Source organism: Protopterus annectens, chromosome 4.part1 (assembly GCF_019279795.1).
Source record: "Protopterus annectens isolate FY-2018-M chromosome 4.part1, PAN1.0, whole genome shotgun sequence".
NCBI classification, from domain to species: Eukaryota; Metazoa; Chordata; order Ceratodontiformes; family Protopteridae; genus Protopterus; species Protopterus annectens.
The window spans coordinates 979,374,310-979,393,043 of NC_056734.1; positions in this window are offsets into that span (position 1 = coordinate 979,374,310).

Genomic DNA, 18,734 nt, shown 5'->3' on the forward strand with positions numbered 1-18,734 from the left:
TTACCTAAGCAGAACCACCTCAAACAACCACGAATGGATGCTGCAAAGAGATGTTTTCCTGGCTATGGTCTACAAGTGGGGTATTCCAGAGATAGACCTGTTTGCCTCCTCCATAAACAGACAGCTTCCTGGCTAGTGCAGCAGGACACCAGTCCCCAAGGCATTGGCAACAGATGTCTTCTCGATGACCTGGAAGGGGAATTTCCTGTAAGCATCCCCCCTTTCCCACTGATGCAAAGGGTCATGCTAAAAATTCAGCAGGACTCACCCAAAATCTTGTTGTTGTCCCCCCTACTGGCCAAGACAGCATTGGTTCCCTCTTCTTCACCTGTCCAAGGCAATCACCACAAGTTACCCCCTTTAGTGCACACAGAGTTAGATACACCCACAGTGGAAATCCTTGCACCTCGCCCCCTGACTGATAGGATTCTAATCCCATTCAGACACCTATACAACAAGGGCGTGCTCACTGTCCTCTAAGAGGCCAGGAAACCTAACACAAGGAAATCCTCTCTCTCTAAATGGAAAAGGGCTGTCATAGTCATCTGTGAAAGAGCCTCCACTTGCATCTGGACTCCCTGCTAAACTGTTCCTCAAAGAGGTACTGCACTTGAGACCACTAAGGAAACCCTCCCCTCCCCCCTGGGACCTTAATTATGTTTTAGAGAAACTTGCACTAGCCCCCTTTGAGCCAGCAGAGAAAGCTCCCATAAAATTGTGCACATGGAAAACTGTTTTACTGGTAGCCCTGACCTCAACCAGAAGGGTCTCAGAATTGCAAGCTCTTATGGCTACACCACCATTTCTAATCTTCCACCTGGGCAGGGTGACTCTCAGGACTAACCAGTCATTCACTTCCAAAGTAGTGAGTGACCTATCCTTGAACCAGGCCATCCACTTGCCTACCTTCCTCCCTAATCCACAGGGGGATAGTGAGAGAGTATTTCATTCCCTGGATGTCCAGAGACAACTTAGGTTTTATCTTTATAAAACCAAACCCTTTAGGAAATCTGACCAGCTGTTTGCCTTCTTCCACCTCAGAGCCCTGGGGAAATCTGTGAGCAAACAGACCATCTCGGCCTGGATCTCCAGGGCCATTTCCTTCTGCTACCTACACCATGGAAAGACCTTACAGGGCAATGTCAAAGCCCACTCCACCAGAGCAATGGCCTCTTCTGGAGCCTTCTTTAAGGGGTTAGACACTAACGCCATTCTTAAGGCAACTATTTGTTCCTCAGTGCACACCTTTACCAAATACTGCAAATTAGACTATATCTCCAGGGCAGGGTTTGCCAGGGCTATCCTACATGGATTCCTGGAAACATCATCTAGGCCACCACCCAATCATCATTGAGCTTTGGCACTCGCCCACATGTAGAACACTGCAGCACTGGAATAGAAGGACATAGGAAAGTTGTGTAAAATCTTACCATAACCGTAGATGTCCTTCTCTTCCATGTTGCAGTATTCCTTCTCTCCCACCTTGCCCTGTTGTCAGACTGCACTTGCTCTCCTGGGAGACAATAGACAGGCTATCCCCTTACAGGACTGTCTCCAACTGAGGCCTTTTTAGATTCTGAGGTCCAGTGCATGCAGATGTCACATTTATGCTACATGTTCCTGCTGCCACGTCCGGCGTACCTAGAGGGACTGAAAATCTTTGGAAACCTGGCCGGAAGAACCGGAGAGGAAGAAGGGTAAACCCACATGTAGAATACTGCAACATGGAAGAAAAGGACATATATGATTATGGTAAGATTTTACACAACTTTCCTTTGCCTCACAAGGTGGACCTGCTCACACAACAGAAGGGATCCCTCATCCGCCCTCATCTGCAAACTTTCAATCTTACCCTGTGGGTGATAAACTTCTGATCCCTTTCAGACACCTATACTCTGCAAACATGCTGTCTGTCCTGAGGGAGGCCAGGAATCCCACTACCAGGAGATCCTATCTAGCTAAATGAGAAAGGTTCTCCAGATGGTGTCTTCAAAGGCAACTAGAGACCCCCTTCCAAGTGGATGTACCTGTAGTATTGACCTGTGTATGTGAGCTCATAAAATCAGAACTTTCATACTCTTCGGTGGAAGTCCACTTGTCAGCCATTTCATCCTGCTTTATCTATGGATCCTACCTTATCTATATTGCAGGTAAAACTTTTTCTTAAGGAAGTCCTCCACATTAGACCACCAAGGAAGCCTATTCTTCCTCCTTGGGATCTGAACTTTGTGCTTGAGAAGCTTACCACTGCCACTTTAAAGATGTGCACCTGGAAAACTGTCTTAATAGCCCTTACCTCAGCTAAGAGCGTTTTGGAGCTGCAGGCACTCATAGCTACCCCACCCTACACCATCTTCCATAAGGACAGGGTTTCTCTTCGTACTAACCTTTCCTTCATGCCCAAAGTGGTAAATGAGCTATCTGTTAACCAATCTATCCATTTACCCACCTTCTTCCCTTTGCCACAAAATGACAGTGAGAGAGGCCTCCATTCCCTTGATTTTCACAGGGAACTGAGGTTTTATCTGGATAAGACCAAGAGCATTAGAAAGTCCAATCAACTCTTTGTATCCTTTCACCTCAGGGCCCTGGGGAAAGCTGTATCCAAACAGCCTATATCCTCCTGGATACACAAAACAATATCCTTCTGCTACACTTTCCATGGCAAAGAGGTGCCCTCACAGGGCACACTCCACTAGAGCAGTGGCTTCTTCAGGGGCCTTCCTCAAAGGCCTAGATACAACTTCTAATATAGAGGCAGCCACATGGTCTTCTGTACACACTTTCACCAAGCATTACAAATTGGACAGCATTTTCAGAGCCAGGGCAGGATTTGCTAATGCTGCCCTCCATGGATTCCTGAAGACTCGCACCTCTCCCTCCATCCTTCTCTCTGCATGAGCTGTGGTACTCTCCCACATGTGTGAATACTGCAACATGAGACTAGAAGGACATAAAGGACATAGATTAGTTGTGCAAAATCTTACTGTAACCATAGATGTCCTTCTCTTCCATGTTGCAGTATTCAGTCCCTCCCTCCTAACCCCCTGTAGAGCCTATTTTCCCGCTGTCTGGATGACATCTTTCTATCCTTAGAATATTGTCCGACTGGGCAGTTAGTTCTGAGGTCCATGCATGCGGACATCGCACTTATTGCCCATGGTTTATGGCCCTGCTTGTGACGTCCTATGCACATTACAGCAACCAGGCTTAAGCTCTGGTAGAAGAGCCGAATGTTCAGTCACCCTCAGGTGGATGCACCTAACCAGGCATATCTAACAATTGGAATGTCCACAGAGTTTCCTCACTAAAAGAATACAGGGCTTAACTCATTCACTCCGGAGCAGCTCAGAAAAAGCTGCCTACTTAATTCCACCATAGGAATAACAGTGCAGCCTGAGCTCATTTTCAGAAAATCCATTTGTAATACCAGACAGAAAACAAATGTTCATAACTAACTATAAGAGCTAGACTAAAAATATAAAAGTGAAAGTTGTTCAGCAGACACTGACCTTTCCAATAGTGTTAATGTTGACAGTGCATATCAAAGACATTAGTAAATATTTGGCAAGGATTATTCTGCATATTTCTTACCTTTTTGGAAAAGCAAATCACAATATCTTGGTCAATGTACCATGCAGACCCATACAATTTGAATTTAATTTGTTAGTATGAATGTCAGCTTTAAAATGATACCTTAACCATTACTGTGTGATGCTCCTTTCTTGAGATATTCACAGAAATATGATTAATATATTATTTTTCATAACTGATAAAGCATAATATCTCATCACCTGTAACAGACAGAGCCTACATATCAGATTGGAAGTTGTGCATCTGAATGTCAGCTTCAAAATGATGCATCATTTGTGTGATCACCATGCTCCCTCGCAAAGATATGGGTATAATAATGAGAAGTATTGGAAATGTATAATTTTCATAATCCTACAAGACTAAACAAACTGATATCCATACACGTGTACAGTGCACAGACACAGTTCTTTTACCATGTTGTAAGAAGTAACACTGTCTTCAAAATGAGGTGTTACTTGGCACACTGGCAATATTGTAGTGTACTGGCTCACCAGATACGCAGTAGTAAGCCCCGCCCAAAACCCTCCCCCCTTGTTGCACGTAACATTTCCTTGCGTTGCAAATAAAACCATTGTTGGCAAAGATTTTCATTTTCCAGTACATTAACATGATACAAGTAATTAAGTGCAGAAGCTCATTATTAATTGCCAACAGTCCTCAGCATAAAAAGTCTACAAATTCCTTGGGGACAATTCGTATCCAGGAATAAAGGGGCAAAGCAGCTTAAAAACATTTGCGCTCCACATGCAGAAGACAAACAGGATTTTTTATATTTGAGACTGGAGCAGGACGTGTTGATGGTTGTCACAAGAGCCAGTGTTTCAGCCCTATACCTTCTTGATTTTAAGGGAACATCTTTAGGTGTTCATCAGTCCCATGTGCTTAGCAGAGAGATGTAGGAGACTACAAAACCGGTTGTGGGGTTTGTCTAAAGATTCCACATTATGAGTATAAGTGGCTTTGCTTTTAAGGCTACTTTGCCCACAGTGACGTCCGATCTTTGTGTTTGTTTTAATATTTCAGGAAGGCATGACTTGATGGTGTACATCCTATTTAAGAGTATCTGGATGAGTTGTCTGCCAAGAAAATGTACTTTTCTTGAAAAACTGGCAGATTGCTCAGATTTGCTTGCCACCCAGTGTATTTCATGTTCACCTTTAATCATTGCATGCAGTATTCTTTTTGTAACTGAAGGATGTTATCCCAACTCCATGATAATTGATCTGCCAATAGTCGTAGTTGCAAGGTGTTGGGGGCATAATTGTATTGATTAACGTACATTGCTACGTGTATTGTTTGTATTTAGCAAGTACTTTACGTGTATTGTTTGTATTTCAAGTACTTTAAAGGTGGTAATAGTTGCCATTTTTATACCTAAAATGTCCGTGGTGAGGTTTGATTAACGTACATTGCTACGTGTATTGTTTGTAGTCGGTACTTGCGAGGTGTTTAAGATAATTATATCCATGATGTCACTGCTAATATAAATGGCACGTCAATCATGCCTCATTTCACATGCTTGTATTAATGCCAATCATCGTCATCACACCCACTCCTGCACAGAACTGAAGGTGAGCCAGTACACTACAGTATTGACGGCACACTGACATGCTCCCTTGCAAAGTTATTTACCAAAATATGAAAAAAAAATCATAATTTCCATAGCGTAAGTCCAAAACAAACTTTGATATCTGCACATGTGTACAAAATACAGGCACCATTGTTTTACCATGTTAGAGCTATCTATACTGGCTTCAAAATTAGGTATTACTTAGCACATTGAGATGCTCCCTTGCAAAGTTATTTACCAAAATATGAAAAATAAAATCATAATTTCCATAACCAAAGTCCGAAACAAACTTTGACATCTACACATGTGTATAACATACAGGCACAATTCTTTTACCATGTTGGAACTATCAATACTGTCGTCAAAATGAGGTATTACATGGCATATTCAGATGCTCCCTTGCAAAGTTATTTACCAAAATATGAAAAAAATCATAATTTCGATAACCTAAGTCCGAAAACAAACTTTGATATCTGCACATGAGCACAACATACAGGCACAATTCTTTTACCATGTTGGAACCAGCAATACTTTCTTCAAAATGAGGTATTACTTGGCACATTCAGATGCTCCCTTGCAAAATCATAATTTCCATAACCTAAGTCTGAAACGGACTTTGATATCTGCACATGAGTACAACATACAGGCACCATTATTTTACCATGTTAGAGCTATCAATACTGTCTTCAAAATGAGGTATTACTTAGCACATTCAGATGCTCCCTTGCAAAGTTATTTACCAAAATATGAAAAAAAAGTCATAATTTCCATAACCTAAGTCCGAAACAAACTGATATCTGCACAAATGTCCAACATGCAGGCACAATTCTTTTACTGTGTTGGAACCAGCAATACTGTCTTCAAAATTAGGTATTACGTGGCACACTGACATGCTCCCTTGCAAAGTTATTTACCAAAATATGAAAAAATCATAATTTCTATAACCTGAGTCCTAACAGAACTGATATATGTACGTGTACAGCATTCAAAAGCAGTTTTACCATGTATACACATATGATTGTAAATATACACATTCTTGGTGTAGTCAACATACTGCTGAATGGGTACATGTAAAGAGAAAAAGCAAGGTAAGGACTGCCACTCCACTAATGAAGCCAGGACAGGCATGGGACTTCAGTGACAGGCAAGGCCATCTCATCTGTCCGATAGCTGTACTGGCTACCCACTCAGACAGCTGATACCACTGCAGTCTCATGACCTCCTTCAATGTCAGCAGTCTGCCTTACCTATGCCTTTTCTCTTTATATGTGTCCATTCAGCAATGGACCTAAGGGATCAAGTTCTGTATTAGTAAGCCCTTCCTGTCATCTAAATTCTACACATGCCAGATAAAAGCAGACTAAAAAAAGTATTGCAGGATGGTCACTGACATATTAGATTGTACGTGGTAGCACTCTCCTGAAACAGTTGTTCTTTCTCAGCAGCTTCACCCGCTCCTTACCACAGTTATTTTCCAAACTCAAATAAATATATTTTACACAACACTTTTCATAATAAAGTTTTACTTACTATACTGGTCCTACTTTGTCATGGGTGTTTTCCATTCTTCTCACAAGCTGCCTGTTACCAATCCTGCATAGCTCTCCTCACACCATTGTGGAGGTCGGTTAAGAACAAAGCAATGTCCTCCTCAGTTAGGTGAACGCTATCCCTTCTGAACAGGTGAACATCTTCCACGGTGATGCTGTCATGGCAGATTGTAGATCCACCGACCCTGTGCATCAAGCCATGCATGAACCCGTTCTGTAAACATCTGGCTTTGTGAGCTGCCCGTTGACTGTTTGCTGTTTTCCATATCTGTCGAGGAATTAAATCAGACCACACAAAATGACAACGTGACCACCAAAACCTCAGGTGTTCAAAAATTGCTGTGATTTGAAACCGTATCCTTCCAAGTGGTTGACAGATGACATCATTCCCCTCAAATGTGCAGCACAAGAATGTCGGGCTTAGGGTAGATGGAACACTTATCTTCCAAGAACTGTAGTACTCCGCTCCAGTGCATACCTCTTCTTGCAATCCAGTATACCTTCACACTGGATGTAGGGAAGCTCAAGTTGTACCGGGTTTCAGTTTCGGAGGCATGGCTGGCAGCCTAGTGAATGTAGGAATGGCCACATACCCACACTCTCACTTGTTGTTCTGATCGCAAAGTCATGTCAGTGTCAGAAGGTGGACAAACCTGCACAGGAAAGAAAATGCAAACAGATTACTACTGATGTTTGACAGATCTATTGGAAGACTACATATATTTGTATATCATATGCATTACCTGGTTAGACCATCCAAATCTTCACTCCTATCCACAGGGGCATTATTCTTTGTGAAAAGACCAAGACTGACCCAGGCTTTGTCTTTTTGCATGTGTCCTTTCCCGGAGGGAAAAATTGCATCACAGTGGCATCCCTGACCCCATGCTTACCTAGAACAGCAACACTATGGGACCGAGCTGAAGAGTCCCCAAGTTCCCAGCTGTGATGGAACATTATGGCTAGTACATAACTTATTTTTCTTATGCTGCCAATTGTCATTCTAGCCTCAGCCTTGTGGGGCAGAGTCCCCAGCTACCTTACACCCTGGGTAGCTTACCAAATAGATGTGCAAGTACTCTAACAGCTGAAATATGCCTCACAGATATCACCCAAAAAGATAGGTGTAAATATATTTAATATATTTAATAATAAATAGTAAAAGAACAAGACTGTAATCAGTAACTCAACAAAATGATTTCACATGTTAAAAGCACAGGAAACCACAACAGTGTAGGACAGTCTTAAATAAATACAGATAACATATGAGTTTGAATACTGTCATTGCCTTTTAAGTAAAAAAGTAAATAGTGTACAATATGTTCTTCCACATACACACAAATGAACAAAGTATTAATGTATACTCCTATGAGACTCATTGTGTAGTATATCAGATGACCTTAATTTATAAGAAAAGCATTAAATAGTTTATACTCGCAACACAATACAGACAGCAGACAAAGTATAATACAGACATCAGAGAAGGTAAACAAAGAAATAGAAATTGTACAAATGACAAAAATAAATGGGGGGGGGGGGGGGCTGCAATGACCCTAAGTGGAGAAAAACCCAAATCTGCGTTGTGCATTCATCCATGTGATACTGACTTCGGCTTATGTGAATAACAGTGACAGCTGCTGAGAGTTTTGCCTGAAAAGTGATAATGATCCAGGGGCTATATTGTAACTGCAAACTTATGCATGCTCAGACACAGGTGAGAATTGCTGCACATAACCTGTTAAGTAGGCATTCATTACATTACCTTGTGCAGCTGTTATGTAACACAGACTCATTATTATCAGTAAGGAGAAGACCTGAGTCATTCAGTAAAATGGTATAACACTTACATATTGAGCCCTTCCTCCCACCTAAATTCCACAAGTGACTGATAAGGGCAAGAAAAAAGCACAACACATATGGCAGCACCATGTATGTTATACTCAGCTAATAAGTTGGAAGACATCTGCAAGAAATTCATTATAGGAAATTTGGCTGGAATTAGTGGCACAACTAATTAGTGGCACATATGCTATGTGAAATACCAGCAATAAATACAATATTTCTGCAGGTCAAAATCATACAGAAATGGCTAGCAGAACCAAGTACAGGCAGGAAATACAGGAACTAATAGTCAAATCATGTTTCCTTTATATACTGTACCTTAGACCAGGTAATATACAGACAGGGAGTAAAGGTGGAGGTGTCTGAATTTACATTAAAAAAACATAACTCGTGCCTGGTCAAACAGGACAATGAACTTGAGTTTCTCAGTCTTCAAATGACCATCAGCCAAATACCATACCGCATCCTTGCAAGTTATAGGTCCCCCTCTATGAATCAGGAACCCTGTGGAAACACTGTAGCTGTATAAAAAAGTAGTGTTAGACAAGGAAAAAAAATGTCAGTTGAAAAGTTTTGCCAAAGTGTCACAAGAGCACCCTGAGCAATATCCCAAGCCAGCAACAGGGACAAAGCCTATCACCTCACACAGTAACCAAGTTAACCACTGTCTTAGATACTATGAGCGTAAGACAAGCATCTACATAACCTAATATTCTAGTCATAGGTGACTCTGTACTGAGGCATGCAGCTACACGGCAAACCAGACACTCTACATAACCTAATATTCTAGTCATAGGTGACTCTGTACTGAGGCATACAGCTACACGATATACCAGCCACGCAGGGTGGGTTACCTAAGATAGCTCTTCTAAGTGAAGGCTGCAAGTAAACCAATCAACCTGCAAAACATGAACTAATTGCTGAACACAATGTAGGTTCACTGACAGGACGCAGCTTGGAAGTGGATGACATAATGGTAAGAATGTAGGTGGACATCCTATGTATGCAGAGGACAAGATGGAAGGGCACTACAGCAAAGCCACTTGGCTTGGGATCCAGTGTCTACTACTCAGGAGGATAGAGTACAAAAGGTGTGTAACCTGTGCTGAGGGAGAACCTTCAGAAGACAGTAAGGGACGTCATCAGAATGAATGATAGGTCAATATTCATAATCTCAACCTATTTCCCACAGCAAGGTTGTGTTAGGGAGGAAGAGTGTATTCAGACAGCACTTGCAGCACTGATCATAGAATCTTCATCAAATAGCTCTTGATGCTTTTCAATAAACACATACAGACATAAAATATGTATCTGATCTTCACTCTTCACGAGAACCCAACTTCAACAATTTGCAAGGACCATCACCCTACCCCACCAGAAACATATACATCATAAACTTACCAAGATACTTTAACAAAATATATGCAAGATGCTATTACTTATTGACACATGAAGCAAGGAAAACTACAGCTACTAAGTCAACTCATACCCAGAAATGCAAGCTTCCATCACTGCAATGTGAAAAAAAAAGTAGTGATGCATTAATTAGCTTAACTATAACCACTTGTTAGCAAAGAACAAAAACGTTTAGTTTCTATGAGAAAATGCTATCCAGGAAATATAGCAATCCCCACTCCTTTTGTTAACATTATCCTGGTGGATAAATTACAGCAATACTGCCTGGAATGTTGTTAATTTTATAAAAAAATGGTATCATATGACAGGCTCCTATAACATACAGGGAAGCAACACACTTACAATTTATTTTCTGTTAGTGAAACAGCTACATAAACTGGTGTAAGTTGCAAACTCATGAGCAGTATCAGTCTGGGACAGTGGTACGCTGACTATTGAACATAAGCATATTTAAGAGAGATTTGCACAGCCAAAAAATATTAGGAATTACTACAGACAATAAAGTACACTTTTTCATAATTAAAAAAAAAATCAATACACCAATGACTGAAGCCTTTATGAAACGGAAGCATTAGTTTAAACGTTTTTCTGTAATGTCACACATACCTATTATCGGTTTCTTCCAACTTGTCCATGAACACATGCACTCCTCTTACCAATCATACTACAGAAAAGTACGAGGAAAAAGAAAAACATTACTTCCTCTACTGCCCTGTAGCCCATGCTACCTTCCTTGTCATAAACTAAATCCAGTTATGCTCAACATCCCAGTGCCAAATGTCTTAAAAAAATTCTCCTTAGTACTTTCCACATATAAAAGGCATATCCATTAGCAAGGACTTTCAAAAGTCACCTATGTCCTGTGTCACCAGTGTCCTGTTCACCAGTCCATTGGCATGTCATTTTTTTGCCTCACATCTTCTGACACTTAATGTGAATGCTCTAGTTGTTGTGACCCTGAAATTGGCGTTTTTTCATAAGGGGGTTGTGAGAAGTGAACCCACTTCCGCAAAACTTGGGAAGTACCATTCTGTAGGAAGCCAACTCAACAAAACAGACTTGTGAGGAACCGGTTCCTGATAAAAAGGACTAAGCCATTCAGTCACTGCCATGAACGTAATACTTTTCAAAACTTTATGAAATCAAATACTGATCAATACCGCAAACAAGCACATTTCATTCATTCTTTCATTCAGTGTTTATGAATGAAAGAATAAATGATTTCTACTAAACTTGACAGTTTTGCTGCCCTGCTGAGCTACCTTAACCTGCAAGGTTACGTGCTATCTTCGGCAATGTCATTCAAAAAAAAAAAAAACCGTTGCAGATGCGTATTTTTCTGGGAAACAAAGAAGCGTTAAAACAATTCAATAATGCTAGATAGACTCTCATGCTCTACCTGTTTGCTGACTGCTGTGTCTGCCTCTGTGAGGCTAGAGAAGCTCCATGCCTCAAATGCCGATCAATACCGCAAACGAGCACATTTCATTCATTTTTCATTCAGTGTTTATGAATGAAAGAATGAATGCTTTCTACTAAAGTTAAGATGGTGTTGCTGCCCTGCTGAGCTACCTTAACCTGCAAGGTTCGGCAATGTCATTCAAAAAAAAAAAAAAACCTTGCAGCTGTGTATTTTTTCTGCCAACGAAGAAGCATAAAAACAGTTCAATAATGCTAGATAGAGTCTCATGCTCTACCTGTTTGCTGACTGCTGTGGCTGGAATAAATGATTTCTATTAAAGTTTACTAGTATGATTTCATGTTTGTGTGAAATTATGGAGTTGTATGAGAGGCACTGGAAAACACTAAGGTTCACAGACAGCTAACTGCAAGGTTAACTGCTAGCTTCGGCAATGTCATTCAATTAAAAAAAAAAAGTTGCACCTGTGTATTTCTGGTTTACTGGAAAACGAACATGGCTGGCTCAATGAGGCTAGAGAAGCTCCATGCTTCAAATCCCGATCAATACCACAAACAAGCACATTTCATTCATTCTTTCATTCAGTGTTTACGAATGAAAGAATGAATGATTTCTACTAAATGTAAGACTATTTTGCTGCCCTGCTACCTTAACCTGCAAGGTTAAGTTCTTTGTTCGGCAATGTCATTCAGACAAAAAAAAAAGTTGCATCTGTGTACTTCTGTGCTTCATTTTTCTGGCAAACCAACAAGTCTAGACTATTTCAAAAACAGGAATCACCTAACTATAAGTTAACTGTACATTGCAAGTGAAAAAGCACTCCCTTTTAACAGTAATATTTTTACCGTAGTTGTAGCTGAACCAGGAACTTCTTGGTCAAAGCTGCAATGGGAAACTCATTGTAGCTCTGGCGGTCTGGGCAATCCCTGAGTGCCCAAATGAAATAGAGGGATCCAGCAGCAGGTAAAATCTCCAAATATTAGCAGAAAGAAAGGAAATACCTGCTGCTGGACCTTCTATTTATTTGGGGAAAACAAAAGAAAATAATGTTGGGGGTGGGGAGGTGTTACGACAGTGGTGGCTTGAATTGCAAGAATCAGATTGGCTGCCACCACTTGCTTTAGCAACTACTTTGTAAGTGGATATTCTACTAAAAGTTCAATGTGACCTTAATGTAAAAACATGCTGAATCGTAACTGCATAAGATAAATTACAAGTTCAGTTACGATTTCAGCGTGTTTTACATTAAGCTCAACTACAAATCTGCAGTACATTTTCTCACGCTTGTGGAAGGCACTCGGGGGTAACAGCTTGCAATTAGTATCTTCTCATGGCACGCTCAGTGTTAAGAACAGAGGCGCCATGAGAAGGTACTCAGGGTTAATGAGTAAATTGTCCTATGTAGACCGCCTCAAGGCTCTGTCCCTGTGATATCTTTCTATTCCAATGTTGCAGTATTCTACATGTGGGTTTACCCTTCTTCCTCTCCAGTTCATCTGGCCAGGATTTCAAAGATTTTTAGTCCCTCTAGGTGCTTCAGATGTCTGACATGGCAGCAGGAACATGGGCCATAAAAGTGATGTCTGCACGCACCAGCCCAAAGAACTTTTCAGCTGCCAGTTGTATGCCAGGTCCTCCTGCTTCTCGTGGAAGTCTGATAAAGAAAAATTCAGTTAAGTACCCTGTTGGGGATCCTTTCAGTCCTACTGTTATTTCTTATAATCTGTTCATGTCATCCGGAAAGGGTAAGTGTGGTTGGCAGATTCCCCACAAAGACACCCACGATCAGTGTCTTGTTTAGGTAGGGAACATGATCACGAGAGCTGCACTATTTGTCAATCATTTGTCCCCAAGACCTTACATCACCATTTACAGGCCTTACATCTGTACTTAGAAAACCAGCGGTTAAAACAAATAGCGTTAGGGATGGAGGCTGCATCCAACACCCAGTCTGAACCGCCCAAGGGGAGGGCCAAGACCTTGTGGCCTACTTCTTCAGCTGTGCCTCTACCAGTCATTCCTCAGTCTGTGACTGACATCGGCCTGTGTGAGGATTCAACATCCACCAGTGTAGATAAAGTGGGTACCTCTGAGGAAGTTGCACAATCTCGAGTGGACGGCACGTCCATAGAGGCTACACTGGCATCTACCTTAGATGCTGAGGGAACCAGCATTTTCTCTGGGCACGTCTGATTCTTCCACTAATGCCTCTATGGCCCTTAGGCGTACTGCCTTAGAAACCCCTAGCACTGCTCCTCCCCTCCTAAGTCCTAGACCTCTTATTCCTGAAAGCAGGGTAGAACAACTAGAAGAGGAGGAACTGTCTGATTCCTCAAAGGATTCCCTCTCTTGCTCTCAGATCTCTTCCCCCGGGATATGGATCTCCAGGGGAAGGCTCTATTGAACCTAACTCTTCTGTGGAGGATTTAACCTTTGGGGAAATAATCAAAAAAGATGAAAAACCACTTTAAGTGGGAAGCCTCAGTTATGACTGAAGTACAGAAGAGGTTTTACGACCTGATACAGATGGTCTTTCTGCTATCCCTCCTATTCAGCTGGCTACCTGGATACTTTTGCCTCTGCTTCCATCAACCCTGACTCCCAACCTCCAGCCCCATGGAGAGTAGATAGACTCTACAAAGTCCCTCAGACTGAGAAATTTCTGATTAAGTGACCTCCAGTTGATCCAGCCACTATCTCCATTTCTACTACTAGGGCTTCCAAGCTTCTCCCTACCACTTCCATTCTTCCAGCTGACAAGGACAGCAAGACAATGGAAAGGTTGGGAAATAAAATTTACAATTCTGCTACCCTATCATTCAGAGCCACTAACTACAAAATTCACATGACCAAATATTCCTTAACACTGCTGGACAAAACCCTTAAGGAATTAGCTCACATCCCAGTCTGTGCAGCCAAAGCTTCCCTGTCCTCCCTGCTAGCCCTCACTTCTCAGGTGAATAGACACTCCATTAGATGCAGCTATGATGCAGCTGAAGCCTCAGCAAGGTCAGCTGCATCAGCTTCTGTATTAAGAAGATACTTGTAGCTACGCCTTCAGCCCCTCACTGACAACTTCAGGGCCAAACTTATTGATGCACCTGTGGATCACTCTGGCCTGTTTGATGAAAAAGTGGCTGGCCTTTTTAAGTCCCCGCAACAAAAAGGAAAAGAATTACAGGACCTAAAACACCTGCTAGTCTCGCCCATCCCTAAGATCCATAGGAATTACCCAGCTAAGATTCAATCAGTCAGGAAAACCTCTAGGCCTATGGCTCCCTTCAGGTCTAGGAGACCCCTAGAAGACAGCCCCTTCCGGCTAGAGCTTCCCCTTCCTCCAGCCAAAGGCCTCCCTTTTCAGATAGGGCAGTTAGTGTCTGACTGCCTGCCAAGCTTTCACCCCACCCCTCCCACATCCCTTCCCCTGTCTGCACATCTCTCTTACTGTCTCCCTGCGTGGTCACTCATTACCTCAGACAAGTGGATTCTGTCCATCATACAGAATGGTTACTTTGACTTGGATCACCCCCTCAACAAGGATGACTTGGATCACCCCCTCAACAAGGATGGGAATACATCAGCCACCCACCAGTCAGTTACCCCTCCTAAAACAGGTACTGCAAATCCTACTATTAACCAGTGCCTACAGAATCAAAAAGAAAAGGATTCTACTCCAGAATCTTTCTGGTGCCCAGAAAGGACAGACCATGGAGACCTATACCAGACATCTCTCGTCTCAACCCTTTCTTAAAAGTTCTTACATTCAGGATGCTCACTCTTCCAACCCTCTTTCCCCTCTTACCGCAAGGATTCATGGCAAACCTGGACATAAAGGATAGTTACCTTTACGTACCTATAAAGCCCACCTTCAGGAAATACCTCAGATTTCTGGCAGGCTCATCCCATTTTCAGTTCTGTGCCTTGCCTTTTGGGCCTTCCACTGCTCCCAGGGTATTTACAAAATGTCTGGCTCCGGTCATCACTTACTGCAGGACAAAGGGGATCCAGATATTTCCCGACCTAGAAGACCTAATTCAGGCAGAAGATCAGAAGACTCTTCTTCATACCTGGGCCTTTCTGCTCCTCCTGCAGTCTCTAGGATTTCTAATAAACTTCCCAAAATCCCACCTGGAGCCTGCACAGGACATTGTCTTCCTGGGTTGCAGAATCTGGACAGACCTTATGAAGGCCTTCCTGTCACTAGAGAAGGTGGTGTCCCTGACACATCACCTACTTGCCCTTCAAGCATTAGAACTAACAGCAAGGCAATTTCTGAGACTTCTGGGTTACATGGCAGCCACCATAGCCATGTTGCCCTTAGCAAGAATGCACATGAGGAAACTACAATAGTATCTTTGGTCAGTGTGGACTCAGCACTTCCATCCCCTAGAGTTCAGGGTCCCCCTCCTTTCCTGCATGAAGCAGGAATTGAGATGGTGGGTGGCTCAGGTGGCCCAGAACCCACGCCTCCCTCTACAAACATCCACTCCTTCCCAGACTATGCACACAAATAGCTCAGATCTGGGATGGGTAGCAACTCTAGAACAAAGAAAAGTGCAAGGTTTGTGGACAGACATAAACCAGAAGACATAAACGTCAGAGAAATGAGAGCAATCCTCCTTGTGTACAAGCCTTCCAACCCTATCTAGAGCAAGGCCCTCTCATGATATTCACAGACAACACCACAGTCCTGTGGTATCTCAACAAACAGGGAGGGACAAAGTCATACCTTCTATGCAGGCTAGCTCTGCAGGTGTGGGAACTGGCCACCTCACAGGGAATTACCCTACAGGCAGCCTGCATACTAGTCCTGTACAACTCCCAGGCAGATTACCTGAGCAGAACCATATCAAACAACCACAAATGGATGCTTCAAAGAGATGTTTTCCTGAATCTGGCCCACAGGTGGGGTATACCTCAAATAGACCTGTTCGCCTCCTCCATAAACAGGCAACTTCCTTATTACTTCCCCAGGACACATTACCCCAAGGCACTGGTGACAGATGCCTTCTCATTGTCCTGGAAGGGGAAATTTATGTATGCATTCCTCCCTTCCCCTTGATATAAAAGGTGCTGCTGAAAATTCAGCAGGACTCACCAAAAATCTTGCTGCTGACTCCCTACTGGCCAAGACAGCACTGGTTCCCCTTCCCCTTTATTTGTCCAAGGGCAATCACCACAAGTTAAAAGATAACAGTTCCAAGAGCACAAACTGAAAACACACAGTTGCTGGAAGCACAAACAGTTTGTAGCCAATCCGTTAAAAAGTTTTAATCCTTAGACAGAAGACTCTAAATAAATCCAGTAAGTGTGTAAGCACTTTCATTTTAAAACTCTTAAAACTTCATCAGATACAATGTAAATTTGTTATCAAACCATTTTAAATAACTTTTAGTCATGTGACTTTTCAAAATCCCGAAACTTAAGTAGCGCAACCCTTACATAACACGTCCCTCTATAAACACACAGAATTCATTTACAAATTACCTATCTAAATAAATACATACTGTCATGTTGTTTAAAAATAGTATTAATAATATTAATAATATTAAATACTAATTCATTAGCTACCTTACATTACATACAACATATATTATTAAGGACATGACTTCTTTCATACGTTTCCCCTTGTAAACATCCTTTTTATACTCATCCTGTTTCATAATTACAATTCCCCCGCCCTTTTCGGATTTCATAACCTGTAACTCATTAATATGTATGAAATCCATAATTTCTTCTCCTTTTTCTTTATTATCATTTTTCCTTCTTTTTTTATTCCCATAATTTGCCCGTAAATCAATTTCACACATTTTTTTCAAACATACCCAGGGTGGGGTGCACTGGTGGATTGTATAAACTACTTATGCTTAGTGTTTCACAAACATTAGTGCTATTGCCTTGATTAAATAACAATTGGAAATTCAGTTTACATACATATAACTTAAGGTCAATTAATACATTGGTTAAATTGACTTCATTTTTAGGTACAAAATTCATACCTTGTGCAAAAAAGTTGGCCATGTCAGTCCCTATACAAAGTTCAGTATAGTTGTATAGTTTAAAGTCCTTATCCTCATTATATACAACAACTGGACCTTCCATCCTGGAAATTTCTGAATCAGTTTCCCTCCTGTAGATTAACATATCCTCATCCCTGCAGCTGCTGAAGTTCTCCTACCTCAATATGGTGGTGCATTGCCTTGATAGTAAATAGTCCCATTGCCCTGATGTGGGCTCTTCATGTTGTTCCTATTGTTGTACCTCTTTTGCAGGTTCTGAAGTCATTCCAACCTCCTGGGGTATGGAAAATCCTGTTGGTAGTTGGGGTTGTTAGATGAAAAGTCATTATTTTGCCAATGAGTTTCGTCAATATTCCCCGCATACTCTGTATTGTGATGACTGTCAAGCACTGACCCTCTTTCCTCAGTTCTGTGATGTTCATCAAATCCATTCCATGTTTGAGAAACCGGTGGTGGGGGGGTAAGCCTTACCCATTTCATAGTCCCTTCGATCACATTCATATTTCTTCGTTTTATACCCCTTGGTCTTTGCAATACTCTGCTCGATACTGCAGAAAACATGCCCATGTTCCATTTTATGGTCTGGGTATGATTTGTCACTAACAATGCTCTCATTTAACCTGCTTACCTCGACCACTAGTTTATCAGTTAACTTGGTATTATGATGAACAATGAGTTCCATAAATTCACACCCTTGTTTTTCGAAGAGGGCAATAAGATCTTTATGCAGGGGTGAATTAACTTCTGTTCCAGTGGGATACCTCCACTGTCTGAAGCCTTTCAGCACTCTCTTCATTTTAATACTTTCAACCAAGTACTGGTTCTCTAGCTGCAGTCTTTTAAGCCTGAACAGTTTCTTATCAAGCAGCTCTAATCTTTGCGAAACATGGGGAGGTATCCGAAAAACAGTTTTCATTCATAAATCCAACACCCTTCTGGAGCCATTCATTAATGTTAGGGATAGTATTCCATGCATTGAAGCCATTGTTACTATTTCCCGCCACTGTTGTACTAACAAAATGACCCACATTACTACTTACATTGGATGTATTGGCCAGTTCACTGGTAGTTGGTTGATTCCCTCGCACGTTATCAGCCTGGTTAGCCCCAGCAGCATTAATAGAGCTTGTAATGGACGCTTGTAAGAGTGTATTGTCCAAATGCTGGGATAGTTGCTGTATTAATAACGTCAAGTTACCGACCGTTTGCTGCAGTATGGTGATTTCAGACCTCGGCGTACCCTCCGCTGAGTCAGGGAATAACGGTTAGGACAGACCATCGTTTCCAGCAACAATACCAAACAGATAAAAGATAACAGTTCC